Genomic DNA, 20247 nt, shown 5'->3' on the forward strand with positions numbered 1-20247 from the left:
TCTTGGGTTAAGATAATTATGGTTTCAGTGTTCCCTCTGGACATCCAGCACACTCTGCAATTGATTTTTCAGCAGTGTTCCTTGTTATCAATTTAAATTATTGCATGCTAGAAGTGTGTATGAAACTTTTGGTCCCTCATAATTCAAACTTTTTGCTTGCTTTGAATTGCAAGTTCCTTTGAAGCAGCAAACATACTCTTCTGTTTTATATCAGGAACAAAGATGCAAGTACTGAAAATGATTGGACAGAAAAATGACAGTACGACTGTAATGTGGTCAATTTTCCCCTTCATTTTGCTTACATGTATGCTTTACTTTTTTTATGTTGATGTATCTTAATGTGATCATTAAGATACTGATTTATAATCGAAGACATCTTAACATCTGTTTTTGCATCTCTTAGAAGTGCTCCATGGAATAAAAGCATGTATAGAAAGAATGTCGATTATAAGCCCTAACAGTAGGTAGAAGGAAATGGAAAGATATCTTCCTGTCGGACAATGTGGTAGTATGTAATTAGAGTGCTGTATGGGTTGTTCTAGGGTCTGCTCACAGACCTATAGAAGGCTCTTGTTGTTGTCCTTCATCTGGAATAAGAAAACGAGCAGATTATTTTGAAAGGGCCTGGTTTTGATATTTCCATGTGTTTAAATATGTTAATAGATCTCGAACGCTAAAGTTTCATCATGTCTTTGGCCTTTCCAGTGCTTTCTTTTTTTCAGCTGCCAGTTGAAATGTAATACAGTGATAGTGTGTCAACAAAGGTTTCTGTATCAAATGTGTCTGTTTGAATGATCTTAGGGGACATCGAAGTGGGCTAGACAGATTAGGGGGTACATATCTGTGAAGTGTGCCCGTTGAATTAGTGATCTATATTTTTGTAAATATTTTACCCTATGAGAAAGTGGCACATATGCTGCTTAAAGAAGATAAAAAGGGACTCGTAGGCGGGAGGGAATGTGATTTAAAATAGACAGTAGAAAACAATAAAAATGGATGGAGGGACATCTATTTAATTCTCTCCCTTAACTCTGCATTTAATTCCCAATTTCATGGGACCAGATATGGAATGACTAAAGTGATGAGTAAATAAGTTCCAGAAGAAAGAAAATAGGAAGTTGGGAGGCAGAGGGGGGAGAAAAAATTAAGTGTACGATCTAATTCTAAACCTCCTGGAGTCAATGGAAGTTTCCTCACTGACCTCAAAGGATTAATTTTCAAGCCTAGGGAAATGATGAGTAGATGAAGAGTTGAGAGATTAAAGTGTTAGCAGAAGGAGAAAGTAATAGGAAGCCAGAGGGATAAACATCAGTAGTGGAAACACTGCTTTCACGGGGATCACTTCAAATAAGGAATAAAAGGATGGCTCAACTTGCCTTATTTCTTTTTGGTAATTCAAATAAATTTGTTTAGCTTTAGAAGTACCAGTTATGCTAGGAAATTAGTTTTTTGCTAATTGTGAGCACTATACTACTGTGGCAGTGATAAAGGATTCTAAATACACACCATACCAAGTGATAATAAAATTTTTAGATTTAATTAATTCAGAGATGTAATCTCTATGAAATTTGGCGTACGCCTTGTTTCTGACCTACACTAACATATCTTACACCTCTGCTGTTCTGCTTCTTGGTGATCTTTGTGGTACTGCCTGCTTGACCCCTGAGTCCAGCAGTGAAAGGAGGAAGGGGTGGGAATCTTAGAAGCAGACTTCAGTCTCTCTGAGTCCAGCAAAACATCAGGGCTTAGCAGTGATGCTGCATGGGGTCAGTGAGTGTCTTTAGGTCCTGGGAGAGGCTTCAGCTTGTGCTGTACGTGAAATTCTTCTATTCTTTCCAGCGAGTTCAGGTAGAGGTTAGTAGGTTGAGAGGTAAAGGCATCCATGTTTCATATAGTACCTGGTAATATCATGTACAAAGAGTTTAATGATGCAGTGATGCAGTTTTTGCTTTTGACATTAGTATCATGCAAATTTAGTATAATAATTTTCATATTGTTTTGTGTGGCCTCTCCCCACCTTGGACAATGTAGATAGATTCTGATATGAGGGAGTTATCTGATATTTATGTATGACTGTGTTCTGTCTGGCCTATAGAGTAGAAGGGAGAAGAGAGACCAACCACACATTTTTTATTCTTTCCTTATGTTTATCCATGCAGTTTACAACTTCCTTAAAAGGAGTCCATTTTTAAAAGCAAAATTATTGCTTGGTTTCAATTCTCAAATAAAAGCTTGGTTTCTGGACATTTTGTGTTTGCTGCAGCACTTACTCAACTGTGACTTTGCAGTATTTTTCTTGACTCAATAGCCAGACTTTTCCTTAAATAATGGTACTACAGGGCATAGCACCCTATTTCAGTATTCTGCTGTAGTCATTGCTAAGCATGAGTACTGATGACTCTTAACTGTTGTGAAAACCCTTTAAACTGCTGATAAAATGATGACTCATGGTCACCTGATGAAAACAGATCCATTACCATGACTCCAGAAACTTTAGATCCCACATAAGTGTTTCACTTCCCACACTAGTTCTTCTAAAAGGGATGATGATGCAGTTATTTTCTAACAGTTGACAGCTGCTCAGTTAAGCTGTGACAATGTTGGCAATGTTGGCAAAAACTATAAATTCCAGACTTTAAGGAACTAAAAATCTGTATGAGCTGTGAAGAAGTCAATAACATTACTCGCAGTGCTACTTGGGGTGTTTTCTGATAAAATTTTACATCTTAGATTTCATTTACCACTGCTGAATTAAATTCTTTTTGTAGTGGATCTGTCCCAAACCTCACTGAAGTCAGTGGGCTTTGCATCAGAGCCTGTGGGAGTATATTGGTAGGACAATGTAACTTAGCTAAGGACATACTGATTTATCTAGTCAGCAGCTTTCCTCTCTGCCAGTTTCATTACTACAAGCAGTGTGGTAATGATGAGGCAAAAAGTTGTGTATTTAGTAATTTAGTAGTAATGTCAGAAATGCTTTTGAGAAATTGACTACAATATGGAGTGAAGTGATATCTTAGTTGACAAAAAAAGAACTCTAACTACAGGGGTCAAGTTCTGAAGAGTTTGTCTGTATTCTAGGCCTTCTGCTGTTGTGTATTATTCTGTCCTGTTTTTTTTTTTTTTAGCAAAATCTGTCTACTTTTGCCTTTGTCCGATTAGTGCATGGCCATATGAACAGAAAGAATGAACATATTTATATAATGAATAAAAATCAGATTACATGTATAGGTTTGTTTAATCATAAAAAGAAATGGTAAATAAAGATAGGTCTTGCCAAGCCATGATGTCTGTACCTTGTGTATTGAACTAACCCATTTTTTATTTCCTTGCTTCATAGAATGCACTATTTTTAATGAGGCCTTTACAGCTACAACTCTGCCTTCTCGCAACAGAACAGTATTTGCAGCTGAGAGATTTTTCACTTGGGAAAGTGGGAACAGAAGAGCTTGTGGTCTTGGTCATAGGCAGTCAATTTTGAACCAAAGTTTGCTTCAGTGATTTGAGATCTTCTCCTGTTGACTGTGTGCACTTTTCTAGGGAAGCGTGGTCCATTTGTGCAGCCTCAAGACCATGGGTCGTCTTTCTTGGTTTTGTACTTTCTTGTCTTTGTAACTTCTTTCATTGAAGCTTCTTTGCTATTTCTGCTGTGTGTTTTACAGACAGATCCTCTTGCATGAGATCTTGAATCTTCAGCAAAACAAAGATTTTATTCCTTTTTCTGTGTCACTGGCTGGCTATGTACATATTAAATAGCATTCAAGCGGAGAATCACTTTAAAGACGTTGCATCAAATGGACGTTGAAAAATCGTTAGTTGTTAGTCCTAAGGAAAGTGAGGAAGAGAACAGAGGTAGGGAAAAATGTTGTAATGTCACTGGTTTCTGTGTAACAAAAAGACACAGCCACAGAACGGTTCCTCAGCATTTTTGTATCGTTGGTGTCTCTGTCCTCATTCTACTCTAACAACCTGTGCAATAGCTAAACTAAGCTCTATCCTTTGTGCATGGTTCTCTTTGCATGGCCCTGCTTCTTTTCCAGGAAGTGGTAAAGTGCCTGGCATATCTGACACCTCTCAGTTGGTGAAACAATAGTTTATATAAGACACAGTTAAATACTGCCTTTCAAGTTCAAGCCACTATTCTCCTATTTTAAACTTGAGAGGGTTGACTTTGTTCATGTAATACATCAGTGGTTTAATAGCATTCATAATTAACAAAATATACATGGTTGTGGTTTATCCTGCTTTGTATCACAGATAAAAGCTGATAGAAGTGTATAGCTCTGAACATAAAATATTTGCTGAACTAAAGAGTTGGGGAAGAACTAAGTCTTGAGCCATTAAAGAGTATCTGTTCAATGCCAAGATCCTAGGATTTGACAGTTGGTAGGATCATCCAACGTATAGCTTTCCCTTCTTTATTTTGACATTGCTATAGTACAAAATAGGAAGGAGGGTAATATAAGAAGCACTACCATAGTGTGTTGTCTTGCCATAATAAGGTAACCTTCAGCAATAGAAAAAAAGTTTTATGAAGAGTTATTCCCCTTGTGGTATTGTCTGTAAGTCTCTGGTTCTTATTTTACTGAGTGTTAAACTGTCACATAGTCTCAGTCCAGGTCTTGGCAAATTTAAGAACAATTTAGGTGATAGGAATAAGTCAGACACGACAATAACAGATTGTCAAACACTGTAGCTTTTTTTAATTAAGCAAAAAGTAGAGAACTTCATAATCACCATTAACTCTCAATAGCTCTGGTCTCTGTTATATGGAGCATTTTGAAATGATGCCTGAACCCGGAGCTGTGCCTACTCTTTGGAGGATATGGGTGTTCCAGGAATAATTTCAGCTTGTATCCTTCTGAGTATTTCTATTCCATGCAAGATGTGATTGTGTCCTTATACTAGACTGTATGTACATAAACATTAGTGACTTTAAATTGATGCAAATAGTAGTTTTGGAAAAGGCAGCATAATGGTATTTAAGAGGGTAAGCTCATTCACCAGAAACATCTATTTTATAGTAAAGTCTATTATATATTTTGATAGTAATCAAAATCTCTGCTGCTGATGGCTGTCATCATATTGGTACTTCTTTCTCTTTGAATTGCAACACAGATTTGGTGGTTAGACCTTGATCAGCAAGTGGCATGCTCATTTCTTTAATTTGACCAAGTTAGTTCAGTGATCCTCAAAATTTTTCAATTAGTTCCCTGTCATTTCAGTAATAGTTTGGACCTCGTCAGATAATCTGTATGCTACATGTTTGAATGTTAAAGTAGTAAGACATTAGTCCAAATGTACTAAAATATAATGTAGCTTAAATACGATGCTATATATTATTTTACTAGTGTGGTGAAAAACAGCGAGATTTTTATCAAATGGTGATTCTGTTGTGGGCTGTGTGATGGTTGTTCCCATGTCTTTAAGGTGAGGATTCTGGGGTTTTCCATGAAGTGAAAAGACTACAAAAATTCTGTTCTGAGAGCTTATTCTCAGCCATGAATATCTCCCTTGATTTTATTGTCATGTTTATAGGAGCACCTTATAGACATTTAGAAGCCAGACAGAACTAGGGAAAGAAAAAGTAAAATGAAAAGTGGCAGGATTGTGGAATGGGCTGTGAAGGTCAGTGTCCTGTGGGGGGAGCAACTTTGGGATAAGCTTTCACCCGTATAACTTATTAAATAGCAGCAGTGTATGTTTGACTTCTTAAATTACAGATAAACTGCAGATTATAAGCATGAAAATGCTATAATCTACTATTAATATTCTGATGAACAGACTGCATGTGAACAGGTAATGGGATTGAAATGATTATGCTGCTACCTGAAGGGACGGAAAATCTGCTACTGAATACTTATGTAGTCTGGAGTTTCCTTCTGTGACTTCCATACATAGGAAGTTTCTGCAACACGATTATATACAAAATAAATTCTAATGCTTCTTTGTTGTTTCCATCTGTCTTCAGCCAATCCATTAATATTTCTGCACTAGAGCAAAACCTGAATGTTTACATATAATTTCACACTGAAAAAAAGAATAGTATAAAGCTTTATTTAGGTAAAAAAAAATTGTTAATGAGCCCAGTCATAGTGGGATACAATTCTCAGATTCCTCCTTTGATGGAAGATAAGTTTGGTCTGGCTGACTGAGGTGGTGATGGTGTTAGTGATGGTGGAAGCAATGCTTAGAGTGTGAGTGCACTAGATGGTGACCCGCTGGCATGGGGCATGAGGAGCTTCAGCAGCTTGGCCCGACTTGGACAGTGGGGCTGTTCCCCACTGCCCTGACGGCCTCCATGGAAGACCTGTCTCCTCTGTTCTGGGCAGGCCTATGTTCTAGGCTGCATGCAACACGGCCTGACTGGCTGCTATAGACATGGGAATCGAGTAATAGTGCTTGGTTTCTTCCTCCCTGATGTAGTTTAGCTAACTAGTCCCTCTCTTCAAAGACAGAGAAATGGAATGTGGCATTGGTTCGTTTCAGTTCTGCCTAGTTACAAAGCTGTGTTGCTCCCTTTGAGGAAACTCAGAAGGACCCCGTTCAAGGGTCATTTACTGTTTGTTTTTAAAGTGAATTACTCTTCGTATGTATTTCTTTTCTAATGACTTCTTGATCATTTCACTAATTTGGGAAGTATACTTCTAAAGACTTTTTGTGACATGTTTATTTTTCTTAAATGCTTATAGAACAGAAACACAACCACATGAGGCATGTGTCCCCCAAATGGAATTCAAATGGTCCCACAGTGTTAATCCCATTCAGCTATTACATCTCTGAATTTTTCTCTTATAACTTCAATCCTGTTATTTTAGAGAAGAAAATGTTTTGAACAACCTTGCTTTCCATGCATACATTGAAAATATCAATAGGGTATAAGACTGGAAAACTTAACAGGCAATTTTTCCTTCCTTCCTTCCTTCCTTCCTTCCTTCCTTCCTTCCGCCCGCAAATGGACATTAGGAAGGCAAATAAGGCTAATAGATCCAGAAATCTGTCTCTGACCTTTTAACACCCACATTCTTGATAACAACCTTGTACTTTCAATCTCTTTTTTTTTTATTTTAATGACAACTTAGAAATGTCAGTCATGGGTTCACAGAAAGATGATGGACCCTGCTTTTTATTGCAGGCTATGGGAGGAAATCTCAATTAATATGAAAAATATTGAGAATTCTTGTTTTGAGTGTTTTGATTGAAGAAAATATGTTTTTTGCTTTTACTGCATAGTGGCCTTTTACAATTGTATGTTTTATTACTAGACATACAATGGGAACATGGGACAGTTTGATATGCTTTAGCTGTGGCAGTCTTTAGACAGAAGTGTGTGAATAGGAAAGCTACTAATTGACCTCCCCTGTGTTGCAGATAGCTTGCATCTTCTTTTCCCAAACGGCTTCACAGAGCTTTCCTCAGTAAACCATGAGAGCAGTAGGGCTTTGGTTTTTATTAAAAAAAAAAATAAAATACCAGAAGACTTGCCACTGATTTTTAAGTAAATGGGCATTAGCAATTTACCGCAAGAAAAATCCTATATTTTTTTTGCAGTAAAAATAGGATGAAAATTAGCAAATTAGAGACTTAAGATATTAAGACTAGAACTGTGATGTAATAGTTACAGTTGTAATAAAAAAAAAGACTAATTTAATATATCTTACATGCTGAGAAGATATGAGTGAAGTTACCAGAGTTTCGGAATGTCCTAGTTTTTAATGAAGTGTGTTATTTTTAATTTCTTGAAATTTTTTTCCAAATTCTTTCCTTTTTAAACAGTGTAAAAGGAAGAAAAATTAGCTTATGAGTTCTCTTTTCTAAAAGCTTAATTTCAATGTATTTATTAATTACTTTGTAAAAGAGGGTAAAAATGTATGTATATATATGTTGTAAAGCTCATTGTAAGAAACTTAGATCTCAGTGCTTGTAATATTAGCAGTCTGGCATTCATTGTAAGTATAATATGTTATTTCATGCTTCTCTTTATATTCATGGTTATGATACTGAAATGTTAAGACCACACACAGACAACAAGGTCTCTAGCCATTTACGCATGTAAACAGTCTGGCTTTTTACAAAGTGGAAAAATATTTCTCGTGTAGTATTTTAACATGATCAGCATGTTAAGGCTCAGTCTGCAACTGTGTCAACATTTCTTTGGCTGTAACCATTAATTCTGTAGCCTCTTGATAATATGTAAAATCTGAAACTGGTTTGTTTACTACTGGGATTTGTCAGCAATTACTGTCTGCATTTAGCTTAGTACTTTCAAATAGATAATAGATCAAAGGATTATTTTGCATCATCGCCCTGGTTTTAGTAAAACAAAGGATTTTCTTTTTTTCCAGCTCGCTTTGGGCTCTCACAAGACATTGGAGCAATAAATTTCATAAATATTGCTCTTGTACCTGTTTGGTGTTAGTAGATAGAGGTACAATACATGAAATAAGATTTTGTAACTACTGCTTGATATGAACTTAGCTGTAGGATAGGAAAGTCTTTCAGGCCTTGATTAACATGAGACCTGGCATGCCTTCAGCATAGCTGGGGTTTTTTTGTTTTATTTTTTTTTGTAATTAATGCATGTTTTCAGCATTTTTATTACCATTAGGAAATGCAATCGTAGTGGTCATGCACAGTAGTATCTAAGTGCCATATTGTCTTCATCACAAAGAACTGTGAAGACTACAGGTTCTGATAGAGCAGGGATGTGCAGGTAGCATCAAACTGAAAGCTGAACTAAACAGTTGAATAGAGAGGTTAGGATCAGGGCAGTATTCTCCTGCTTGCTCTTTCTATTTCCAAAGTATGGAGCAGGGGTAGAAAAATAGGAACTAGTGGTAACGGCTCGATGATGAGATGAGGATTAGGAGTAGTAAACAATATTCAAACTGATGGAAGATCTTGAGTAGCAAGATTAATTGATCAAAGGATTAGCTTTGGCAGTTTGAAATAAGGAAGAGGTTAGGAATATCCAGATGCCGGAAAGTGTAGTTTTTGGGGGATAATGGGCGCAATTCTTTGCTTTATAGCTTATGCTTTCCTTTGTAACCTGGAAGGAGAAGGGAAAGCCCCTAAAGTGAAACAAATTCCTGGTTATTTTATATTTCTCTGGTACTAATCCACAGAAAGGGTGATGGTTTACTGTAGGTTAATGGTATTGTTTCAATAGGAGGAGACTTCTGTGGTGCTTTCAATCCTGCTAATTTCCCTGTGGGAGTCAACATGTCACCATATGGTAGATTTTACTTAATCAGTTTTCCACCTGCCCTTACCAAGGTCGTATTCAGAGACTGTTTAACTTAACAAATCTCCCTGCAGTCATCTAGGAGCACCTGTGAAGCCCTTGGCCTTTTTATAAAGTGTTGTGGTATATTGATACTTGAGTACATCATTGCTTCACTGTGTGCATTTTTCTTACAAAGAGATGAGCAGTGTCTGTGTAAGGTTGGAAAAAATAGGAGTTCACTTCAGTGTGGTATTCTTACAGGAGCAAGTCTTTAAAGGCGTACTTAGCTGGAATACAGGTAAGCTATTTCAGGAGTCTGTTTTTCAAGACTGTTAGAAAGCTCAGGCCTGTTCTTCAACTTCTATCTTCTGGCTATTCCTAATTTTAATCAGTTAACAGAGATAAAATGAATTTGGATAATCTCCATACCCTCAGTAGTACAGAAAGACAATGCTCCTTTAAAAAACAAATTGAACTTCTTTTAAAACAGGCAATCTGTATGAATAGATTTTTAATTTTGATTTTATTATGTTTTTGTCATCTATAGTTATAGAAGAGATTTAACATTTTAATCAAAAAGCATATATTTCTATTAATGGCTTTTAAACATTTGTGAATGTGCCTGAATGTTTCAAAAGTGCTTGGTCGATAAAATTGCAGATTTTTTTTTTTTTGTAGGTTGTTATCTTTCTTTGTTTTTCTGAAGCATCAAATTAGATTGGAAGGCTTTCCAGTGAATACTAGCAATTAATAACTTTTTTGCTAGTCATACTTATTTATCTATTTGTGACCTATTGTATAATCCCAGGCTATATAGCTTTTGTTAAGCTCAGGATGACTTTTTATCTATAAATTTTTAGATTAACTATTTCGGGATAACCTTCAGCCTAATGAAGAAAGGTGGAAGGCGATATTGAAAAACTTTAAAGCCAGCAATATTTGGAGCATCTAGCACTTCTATCATGTAATAATTATTAATATTAATGCATTAAAGAGCTTACACGCCCTAGTCTTTAGTGTTCTTTGCTGCTAATTGCAGTAGATCACATAAATTCGTTCTTAGTGTCAGACAAGTAAGGAAATGTTTCCTCTTCCTTTAGTTATGTTGCTTAGCAGTATAGGAGGTCTTATTAGTTGATTAATCAACACCTATTTTTGCTATGTTTGCTATATATACAGATGCTTGTCTTTCTGTCTTTTTAATAAGCTCTGAGGCAATCTTTGTTACTAAGTTCAAGCAGAAAGTAATATAAAGATATAAATACGTGTGTATGTGTAAGTCAAATAAAGCTTAACAACATTCTTAGTCACATTAAAGAAAAGTTCTTTTTCTGTCTTCCTCTTACTAATGCGAATCAGATAAATTGGACAATGCATTCACTTGTTCCTGTCTCTGTGGTACTCTGCGTTCCTGACATCCAGGAACTGTAATCTGTCACGTGCTGTCATCTCTATTTTCTACATTCCTTTTAACAAAAGCAGTTGTGAGGTTAGCGTGCCATCATTTTTTTTAATTAAAAAATGAGCCGTTGCTTTCCAGGGAGTGATTGCCTCTCAATCTGTAATATAGAGCTTTTTTCTGTTGAAATCCATGGAAAAAATGTAGGGATTTTTACTTAATTTATAAAGTGTATTCTTTCCTGCACTGGCTCTTTAAAAAGATGCAGACTTAGGAAGTGAAAGCTCAGCCATAGCAGTCTAGCCTGGCAGATACTGTTGAAGATCCTTAGCTGGCATAATCTTATCAGCCATTGCTTTTGTAGGTGATGTTTGCAGCATGCGAGAGTTTGTTCTTTGGTTTTCCTCCTATAATTTTTATGTTATGAAATCTGTAGCTTTTTTTTAAACCAGTCATGTTGTATTAATAGCATCTATTGTCACGTATTTTAATATAAAATTACTGACTACTGCTAGGCATTGCTTAAGTTCTACAAAAAAATGGATGCAACGAGGCCTTTCCATCTCGTCAGCCTGTCTTTTTGAACTTTGTGGGTTTCCAATAACATGGGTACAGGTGAATATTGTAACAGGAAGAAAAGAAACTTTCTGGCCTGTAATATGATCTGTCTATTGGAAGAATGCTTCATAGATCTGTTTATCTACTGCCCACAAAGGGTAAAACCTTTACGTGGGATACTACTGTTGCACTGCCTTTCTTCTAAAAGGGAAGTATATTCCCTAAAAATGACCCTGAGATTCATGGATGAATGGCTTAAGCAAAATGCAAGTGAATTTGTGCTATTGAAGCTGCTTGTAAAGCTTTTAAATGTCAGAGTTGTATTTTTTCTGGGATTATTATCCATCTTTTTCAGCTGTTTTAAAAATTTAATCAGGAATGTGGAACATCTACTGGATCTGCTTGTTTTTACCTATCAGCAAGTTTAAAGGTCCTGAAGGATACATTTTATACAACAACAAATGTTTTGAACAACTTATTGTCTCCAGGTGTGTGTTTGTAAACCATACCTGCATCCATTCAGAGAAGTTGCAATGGCAGAATTTGACCTTGTCTTTTGAAATATATTCCATTGCTGCTACTATTGTTGATATTCTTTGTTTCTGTATTTTTTAATGACATTTTAAAAGAATGAATTTTTCTTAAGCAGCTGTATCCAGAAGTACATGTAGAAATCTTTATTTCTTAAAAAGGATTGTGAAAACAAGTAATTTAACATAATGCATCTTTATAAAGACTGTGGTCTTATAAAATTGCTTCTATATTGTGCCGAATTGATCCAGTTTTGCTGTTTCTATATGAGTAAAAGTTCTATTGGCAGGTATGTTTTACATATGCAGATTCATTGAGAATTTTCTTAGAAAACTTCCAATGCTTTCTTGCAGTACTAAACTGTGAGGATGTTTAAAGCAGTTACTCTTTAATTTCTCATGCATATTGAGTGAGAGTGCATTTTAAAAATCTCTGAGAAGCAGAACTGCATACAAATATTGTAACATTAAAACTTCAATGGAAAGACTCTGGCAGGTTACTTTTCTTTCATGCTTTTGTGTTTCCTTTTAGAGGGAAACTTTCCAGATAGTCATTGCAGGGTACTGAAAGTGTCCAGTAATTTTATGTAAGCATTTAAGTTCTTAGCCCTTGTCAGAATCCTTTATTTGGGTATTGGATTCTTTGCAAGGGGTTTTTCATTTTTTTTACCACTATCTTTACACTATTAAGTGAATGCAAGTTGAGGGTAAGATTATCTACAAGGTCATAGTGAAACTTAAAGCAAGACAAAGTATACTTACCGAAGTTGGAACTAGAAATAAACACACAAAGGAAAGTATATGGTCACACTGATAGTTATAAATTAAGTGTCAAAGTTTCAAATCTGGGAAAGTATCATTAGAATTTATAAAGCTCTATTTAAATAGTCCATTCTCCTCATTTCAGACATCTGTTACTGGTTATTGTTTGAGTGACCACCATGTACATTATACAAAAAGGAATGTGTTTTTTGTAAGATCTCTGCTAATGTGGCAGATAAAATCCCAGTGTTTGATAGCAGTGCCAAAGGGCAAAGAGGTGCTGAACAATATTCTTCATCTTTACCATAACTTTCCTTCCTGGAAAAACAGGCTTTGACAGTGAGAAAATGAAGACCGAGATAAGGAGAGATGGAAAGAGGCTTGGGAACTGAGAGTGATATAGACCAGAAGTGTACTTCAGCAAGCAGGGGGAAAGAAATCTTTGCTTATGCTGAGGCACCAATAATTATTTTGTTGATTGCAAATTTGACTTCTATCTCCTTGCTAGGGTCATAAATTAAAAGGACTACCAAGTTAAGAAACAGTTGTTTTTGTTGGCATGTAGTGTGAACTGGGCCTAGTTTTACAGCTTTAGCAACTAATAGTTGACTTTTTTAAAGAAAAATGCACTATTTTTGTTAAAGCAAATGCACTATCAGTCTCAAAACTCCATTTTTTTTAGAGGAGCAAAATTGAAAGTGATGGAAATTATTTACTCCTTGTGAAATATGAAGCAGTTGACAATGATGGTTATCTTATTTTTAATGATGATGGGCATTAAATTGCAATGCAGCAGGTAGGGATGTTTCTTGCATGTAAACTGTATTTCTTTCCCCCTTATAGAGCTAATCAGGTAGATACAGGTTATAGATGCACTGCAGACGTGTTAAGTAATTCAGTTTTAGTTTTTCTTTTTAACATGTTGCTGGATGGACGGAAACATTGCAATTAAGCAGGTTTTAATTAAGCTAGGTGACATTTTAGATGCCTGCTGTTAGGTAACAAACCTTACTTCACTGAGCTGCTTTCTTCTGTCAGTTTTATTGTAGCACTCACCCATTCAGAAGTGATCTCTGCTGATGTAGCGAAGATCTTGAATGATGAATTTAGATTAATGAAAAATGTCATGAAGCATTAAGAGACCTATGGCAATTTTTTGCAGTCGGCTTACTGATACAGCAAGTAGAAAAAGAATCTGGTAAGTGTAGGAATATATGTATTTTTGGCTAGAAAATTATGAAAATAAAACAAAAAAATTAAGGTGCTGTTTTGCACTGCATTATTATCTTATATGCAGAAGGTGGAGTTTTTTTTCAGCAGTTTGGTTCAGTATAAGGGCAATCTGGGAGATGAGTGAAGCAGAATTAGTTACCCAAGAAAGCACTAGCTTGAAAATGATTCTCTCTGTGCATTTGCATGCAACAAGAGAGGATACTAAGATTCATTTGTAGCATTTTGCTACATACTAAGTTGTTACAAAGTCAGAATTTTTGGAGCTGATGTTTTAACTTTGACAACTAGTTTTCCAGCTTTATAGTGTTCTTAACTGCAAAAGGAACAATGGGTTTTAATATAGTTGTCTGTTTTACTAAATGTGTACTCTGCTCTGGAATAAGTACACAGAAACCCTGATTTTAGCATATCTGTGAATAATAAACCTTGGCAAGTCTCCCTGTTTTTAAACTGCCCTAGTTCCATGTATTTGAGAGTGCCTTGGATGATAGGACTGGAAAGTTGTCAGTTCAATGCCTAACATCTGTAAAAGGCAAAGCAGCACAAAATCCATGAAGGCAGAATGAACGGATACATGGATTTGTGCAGCACGTTTGGTAAAAGGCAAAGTACCCATTGTAAAGACAAGTCATGCATCACAGTCTCCTGACTTCTTTACAGGAACTGGTGAATCTGAGAAATAGAGAAATCTCGTTGCTATAACCCATTTAGATTCTGCAAAAGTGATTGACAGGCTGCCTCACCAAAGTTGCCTTAAATGAGCGGAAAAAGCAGGTCCTTACCTAACTTGAGATGTGTCTTAATCCAGTGAGATGGGTTGAGAACTGACTGGATGGCAGAGCTCAGAGGGTTGTGATCAGCAGCAGAGTCTGGTTGGAAGCTTTTGGGGTGTTCCGTGGGGTTTGGTAGTCTGCTCAGTCTTGTTCAACGTATTCATGAGGCTGATACACCGGAGGGCTGTGCTGCCTTCAGCAAGATCTGGACCAGCTGGAAAGTTGGGCAGAGAGGAGCCTAATGAAGTTCAGCAAAGGTGAATATAGGATTATGCACCTTGAGAGAAATAAGGACCAGGACAAGTCAGGGGTTGGCCAGCTGGGAGGCTGCTCTGCAGAGAAGGATGGAGGTGTCCTGGCATATAACAAGTTGATGATGAGCCAGCAATGCGCCCTTGTGGCCAAGAAAGCCAATGGTATCCTAGGGTGCCCTAGGGAGAATGTAGCAAGGAGGATGAGAGGTTATTTTACTCCTTCGCTCTGCCCTAGTGAGGCCATATCTGGATTGCTGTGTCTGATTCTGGGCTCTCTGGCTCAAGAAAGGCAAGGAACTACTGGAGAGAGTCCAACAGGGGGGTCACGAAGATGATCAGGGGACTGGAGCATCTCTCTTATGAAGAGAGGCTGAGTGAGCTCAGTCTGTTCAGCCTGTAAAAGAGAAGACTGAGTGGGGATCACATCAATGCTTAGAAATACCCTAGGGGCAAGTGTCAAGAGAGCGAGGGTAGACTCTTCTCAGCGGTGCCCAAAAGGACAAGGGGCAGTGGGTACAAACTGGAACACAGAAAGTTCCACCTCAACACGAGGAAAAACTTTACTGTGAGGGTGACAGAACACTGGAATAGGCTGCCCAGAGAGGCTATGGTGTCTCCTTCCCTATAGATCTTCAAAATCTGCCTGGAAATGTCCCTGTGCAGCCTGCTGTAGGTGAACCTACTTTAGCAGTTGGTTTGGACTGGATGATCTCCAGAGTTCCCTTCCAAACCCAACTATTCTGTGATCCTGTGATTACCTGACTAAAGGATAAAGGGAGAAGGCAGCAGTACTGGAGTCAAACAGAGTACTCCGGGGTGGACACCCTTTGTATTTCTAAATGACTGAGAAGGGAGCTGAATAACAAAGGGACACAGTGAAGTATTGAAAAAAATCTGAGGCCATTCGCTGTCTGTTCAATAAAGTAATGGATGAATAGGTAAATGCTGTGTATCTGGGGGTAAGGGAAAACGATTCCAAACTTAGGAATACAGGTAGTGGGTCCTGAACACAGGCCGCTGACACAGGAGTGACTTTTTGAAGCATATAATATTCAACTAAAGCATCAGCTTGATTCACAGCAGCATTTTATAATAGGAAGCAAAGTCACTTTGGGGAATTAGTAGGAAAACGTATGTAATACCATCGCTGTGCCATGGTACAGATTGAGGGCACGTCTACTTTTGAAACACTACATATACTTTCAGTCTCTTTAGTGGAACTAAAAGAGTTAGTGAGAGATGTGAAACTTCTTCACAATAAAGAACAATTTAATGCTGTTCAGCCTTGAAGAGAGAAAGCTGGAGGTGGGTGGAGAATAATGGTGGTCTATTAAATCATGGATGGCAGGAAGACATAAATAAGAAATGACTGTATCTTCTAATTTAAAAACCAAGGGCATTTAATTAAACCAACCTGATAATTTGAAATATCCTAGATGATACACTCCTCATGCACATGTGATTAGTTTATGGAACTACTTGCCACAGAATATTGTGCATGCAAAAATTCATACAGTTTTATAAACCAGTTTAACAAATTCTGGAAGAAAACAGTCACTGGTAATATCTAAATATAGATACAATCTATGGAATAGAAACCCCTAGAATCTCACATTGCCAAATGTCTAATACACCTACTTAGGCAAGTATCATTATTTTCTTATTTTGTTTAGCCTTTTCCTGTAGACATCTACTAGTCACTGTCAGAGAATAGGGGCTATTTTTGCCCTCTGGATTAATCCAATATAACTTTTTATGTATTTTCAGTGTACATTTCGTTACACAAAATCAACACTATTTATCATGTTAAGTGATTTTAATATTTTCCATGTCTGTTAGGATTGCTGCTAATAATCACTGGAACTTGACTTTTATAAGTATAATTGTGTGAAATATTTCCCACATATTCCCAATTAGTAACATAATGCATGGAAAATTTGTAAAATTGGGCTTTGAAATTTAAAGCTTTAACTTGTTTAAAATGCATTCCCAAATATCACTTGAAATCCTAGGTACTGGTAGTCCTTTTTAACATTACTAAAATTAGGTCCTTTTTTTTTTTTTTTGAGGCAACAGGTTTTTTTGATCTCAGTGAAATAGGTAAATATTTTTTGAGAATAATTCAGTCCTTGTTGCCATTCCGCCCTGTCCCAGCTTTAAAGGAGGACTTCTCTGAAACCTAGGGAACATGTTGTTTCTGTTGTACTTCATGATAGGTGAAAATGGGTAATGTGTTACCCATACTGTCTGTGCATTGTATTAAAAACAACTGTTTTCTCTTGGGTTTTCATTACTTGATTGACCACAGGTGAATATAATACCTATCAATGCACTTAGTGTGAAAAAGAATTACAGAAACTGACAAAAGCAGTTATACATTAAGGTATACTTTTGTACAGGATGGAGTTTGTTTCTTTCTATGTCCATTCAATGTTTGTTTTTGTGTTAAAAACCATCACACTTAGTTTGTATCTTCTTTTCCCCTATTGGAAGAGACTTGAGTTGATTAACTCATTTTGACAAATCCTTAGAAGAAAAACGGTAGGCAGTTCTCCTCCCCAACTTGAGAAAATGAGTTGTAGAAAGAGGGGTATTTGCAGAAGGATTCATTTTTTTTTTTTTTTGGTTACAGTTTTTTTATGTGCCTGCTAGGTGCATGCAAATATTGATTAACATGCGTGATCTAACGCTGTATACATCTGCCTTCCTTTACATGTAGGTGATGTGTTACTAGGTGCCTCCTGCAGGTCTGATGTTAGAACACTCAGGTGTACTTTTTCAGCTGCGTATGATTTAAGTTAATATGTAGTCACCCACCACCTGATTTCATTGCCATATTCTCCTGCCAGAGGCTGCTACTTCCTAAGCTGGCTAGGAGAGATATATGAATATTCATTCCCTGTTTATTTCTATGAAACTCAATAGTTTTTAGTATGCATTTTAGAACAAATGTTGTATTAAAACTGGTTTAGGTAGAGGAGAATTGTACCTGTTGAGTTCTGGAAGCAGTAATTCTGGAAGAAGCAAGCTGGAGGCAGAATGGGCAGGGACAGATGAGTGGAGAAACAGCTTCCTCAGCAGGTTAAGTTTTAGTCTAAGCAGCCTCTCTGGTGACAGACACCTCCACCGGGAAGCAGTGGTACTTTTCAGAACTCATTCTTGCTTGTCACTAGCTCTTCAGTGTTCAACTATGTTAATATTTTACATGGTTTTATAGATTGGTTGTGGCGCCTATTCCTTTTGGATGCATTTTTTCTTTGTGTTTATGTACAAAATCTATTTATTATATACTCTGTTCAATATCAGATAAAACTGCTTTTCCCTTGGATATGAAAAATAAAATTACATTGCTTTGCTTTCCAGCTGGTAATTCCTTGAAGTTTTTGCTGACCTCTTTCCATTTTGAAATACCTTGTATTCTTCATCCATTTGATTCTGCTTTTTCAGCAGTAAGATTTAGAGCATTGCTTATTCACTTTAAAAGCTCATCTGTTTCTTCCCTTGTACCTTTTTATATAAATTACTGATTATTTTGTTGAGCTTTCCTGTGCTTTGTAATATGCGTTTTTTTTCAAAACTGAATTGGTTTTTTCTTACGTTATTTCTAAAAAAAGCTTTCATGCAGTTCTGAAACTTTACTGACTTAGCTTTGTTTCAAAGAGAGATCAGGTAAAACACAGAGTTAAAAGGTATTTCTTTAATGCACTTAGAAAATGTGACATTTCAACCACTTAATCAAATTTAACAATATTAAGAAATTTGGCTTGCTAGTCCTTTTTTGCAACTAAAAATACTTTTTCTGCATGTATTTGTCTTAAAGTCTAAGCATGTGTAATCAATGTATCTTTAATGTGCTAAATGGTTCTGCATAAAGATTTAACATCTGCAAATATTTTATATTGAAACGTGGACTGCAGATGTTTGGTTTTCTGTCGCCTCCTGCTTCCCACTTAAGTAGCTGCATGCGGTAGGTAACATCTTCATGAGAAGGAGGGAAGGACGTAAATTTTAGGGCAGGTGAGACCTTGTCTCTTAGTATAGAAAGGAAACAGAGGCTTTGTGAAATAATTGCAAAGTTGGGTAATGTGGAACAATTTCCTGCGTGGGACCTGCCCTTACTTCCCCGTTCTGTTTTTGTGAGAGGGAAGTTGGCCCATCCCTGCAGCTGTTGTACTATGGACTAAGAAATATGTTACTGGATGCATCATATGCTTGAGGACTGCTGCCCCCCTTCTTCTTAGAATGTGCATATTACTTTACCAAACAAACATTGTGGTTTGTCTCTTCTTCACAGTATGAGAATTTTGTGAATTCTGTTTTCCATGTCATCCAACATCTGGATTTATTTCTTCTGACAGAATTTACATAAAAATATACTGAAGGTGGTGTCCTTTTACCTTAATTTTTATTGCACTTAATTTTCTAGTCACAACTAGCATATGCAAAAACATATAAAATCAGATGTCACATTACTAAGCTCCTTGGCTGTTCTTTGTGGTTCTTTTATTGTGCTTAACAAATGCATCAGCAGCTTATCAATACAAGCTTGATAATCTTTTTTTTTACTTTAAAGTTTGGCTCATTAGTACTAAAATATAGCATGTAGAGCATATAGGTGAAAAGATTTGGAAATGATTTAATGAGATGAAAGTCTGAAAAAGGCCCTAAGTCTTTTTAGTACTGGCGTAATTTCTTCAGAAGATGTCACTTGATTGTTCATGATTTTTAGGTTTGGAGCTGTAGTCATCCCTGCTGTTTCTTAGCAGACTTCAATAAGCAAGCCCTTTTATGCATTATTAATGTCTAATCATTCTAGTTGTCTTAACTGATGGTAGACCTGTGATAGTTAGAAATAGCTACATTTGAAGTTCACTTTAGTTACTATGAGGAAGTATTGAAGAAGCTGATGGTGAACTAGGTACTTCTCTGATCTACAGTGCAGAATCAAAGGAAGTAACGATCATTGTTAGGGTTACCACTTCTCAATACTTAATATGATGATACCTGTTATTGTAGTATCTAGTCATTACAAAATAAATGATTCAGAGGTGCAGAGCTTTTTGTACAGGGTGCATACTAGTTCTTTTGTCTTTCCACCTGGATAAGAAACTAAATCCCAGCACTGACTTTCTCGGATCACAAAGGACATCCCAAATTCCAGTTTAGTACAGCAGTGGTGAGGCCATTCTTCTCATCATGAATCATTTTCGTAATACCACACTCTGGTTGTTGATAGCTTAGAATGAGAGTTAGGTAAGATAGCTCTAATCATTATTTGCACTCACTTAACAAAGATTAGGTGATGCACAATAATGATTTACTTTGTGGCACGCCATTGATGTATCCAAGCCCTAAGAAATGTCCTTAAAATTTGCAGTCAAGAATTAACTGCATTTCGATTATGATTATGTTCCAGTTAATATGGCCTCTCACCCTCCCTAGCCCATAGTGTCATAAATGCAGGTTGCTGCAGAGATTAGTATTTCTTCATGGCTTGCTAGCTATGATTTGA

General features: G+C 36.6%; 1 protein-coding gene across 6 annotated transcripts in view; it reads left to right on the forward strand.

The window, feature by feature from the left end:
• Positions 1–20247, forward strand: part of SLX4IP (SLX4 interacting protein) — an 81197-nt gene that overhangs the window by 9767 nt on the left and 51183 nt on the right. For 2 of the 6 annotated variants that reach the window (XM_054062125.1, XM_054062126.1), the window contains one exon: positions 3663–3852. The exons of the other annotated variants lie outside the window; for them this stretch is intronic. The gene's annotated coding sequence lies outside the window, so the exon portion shown is untranslated. The remainder of the gene's footprint in view (positions 1–3662; positions 3853–20247) is intronic. 6 annotated transcript variants of the gene reach the window in all.

Source organism: Cuculus canorus, chromosome 3 (genome assembly GCF_017976375.1).
Source record: "Cuculus canorus isolate bCucCan1 chromosome 3, bCucCan1.pri, whole genome shotgun sequence".
NCBI lineage: Eukaryota > Metazoa > Chordata > Aves > Cuculiformes > Cuculidae > Cuculus > Cuculus canorus.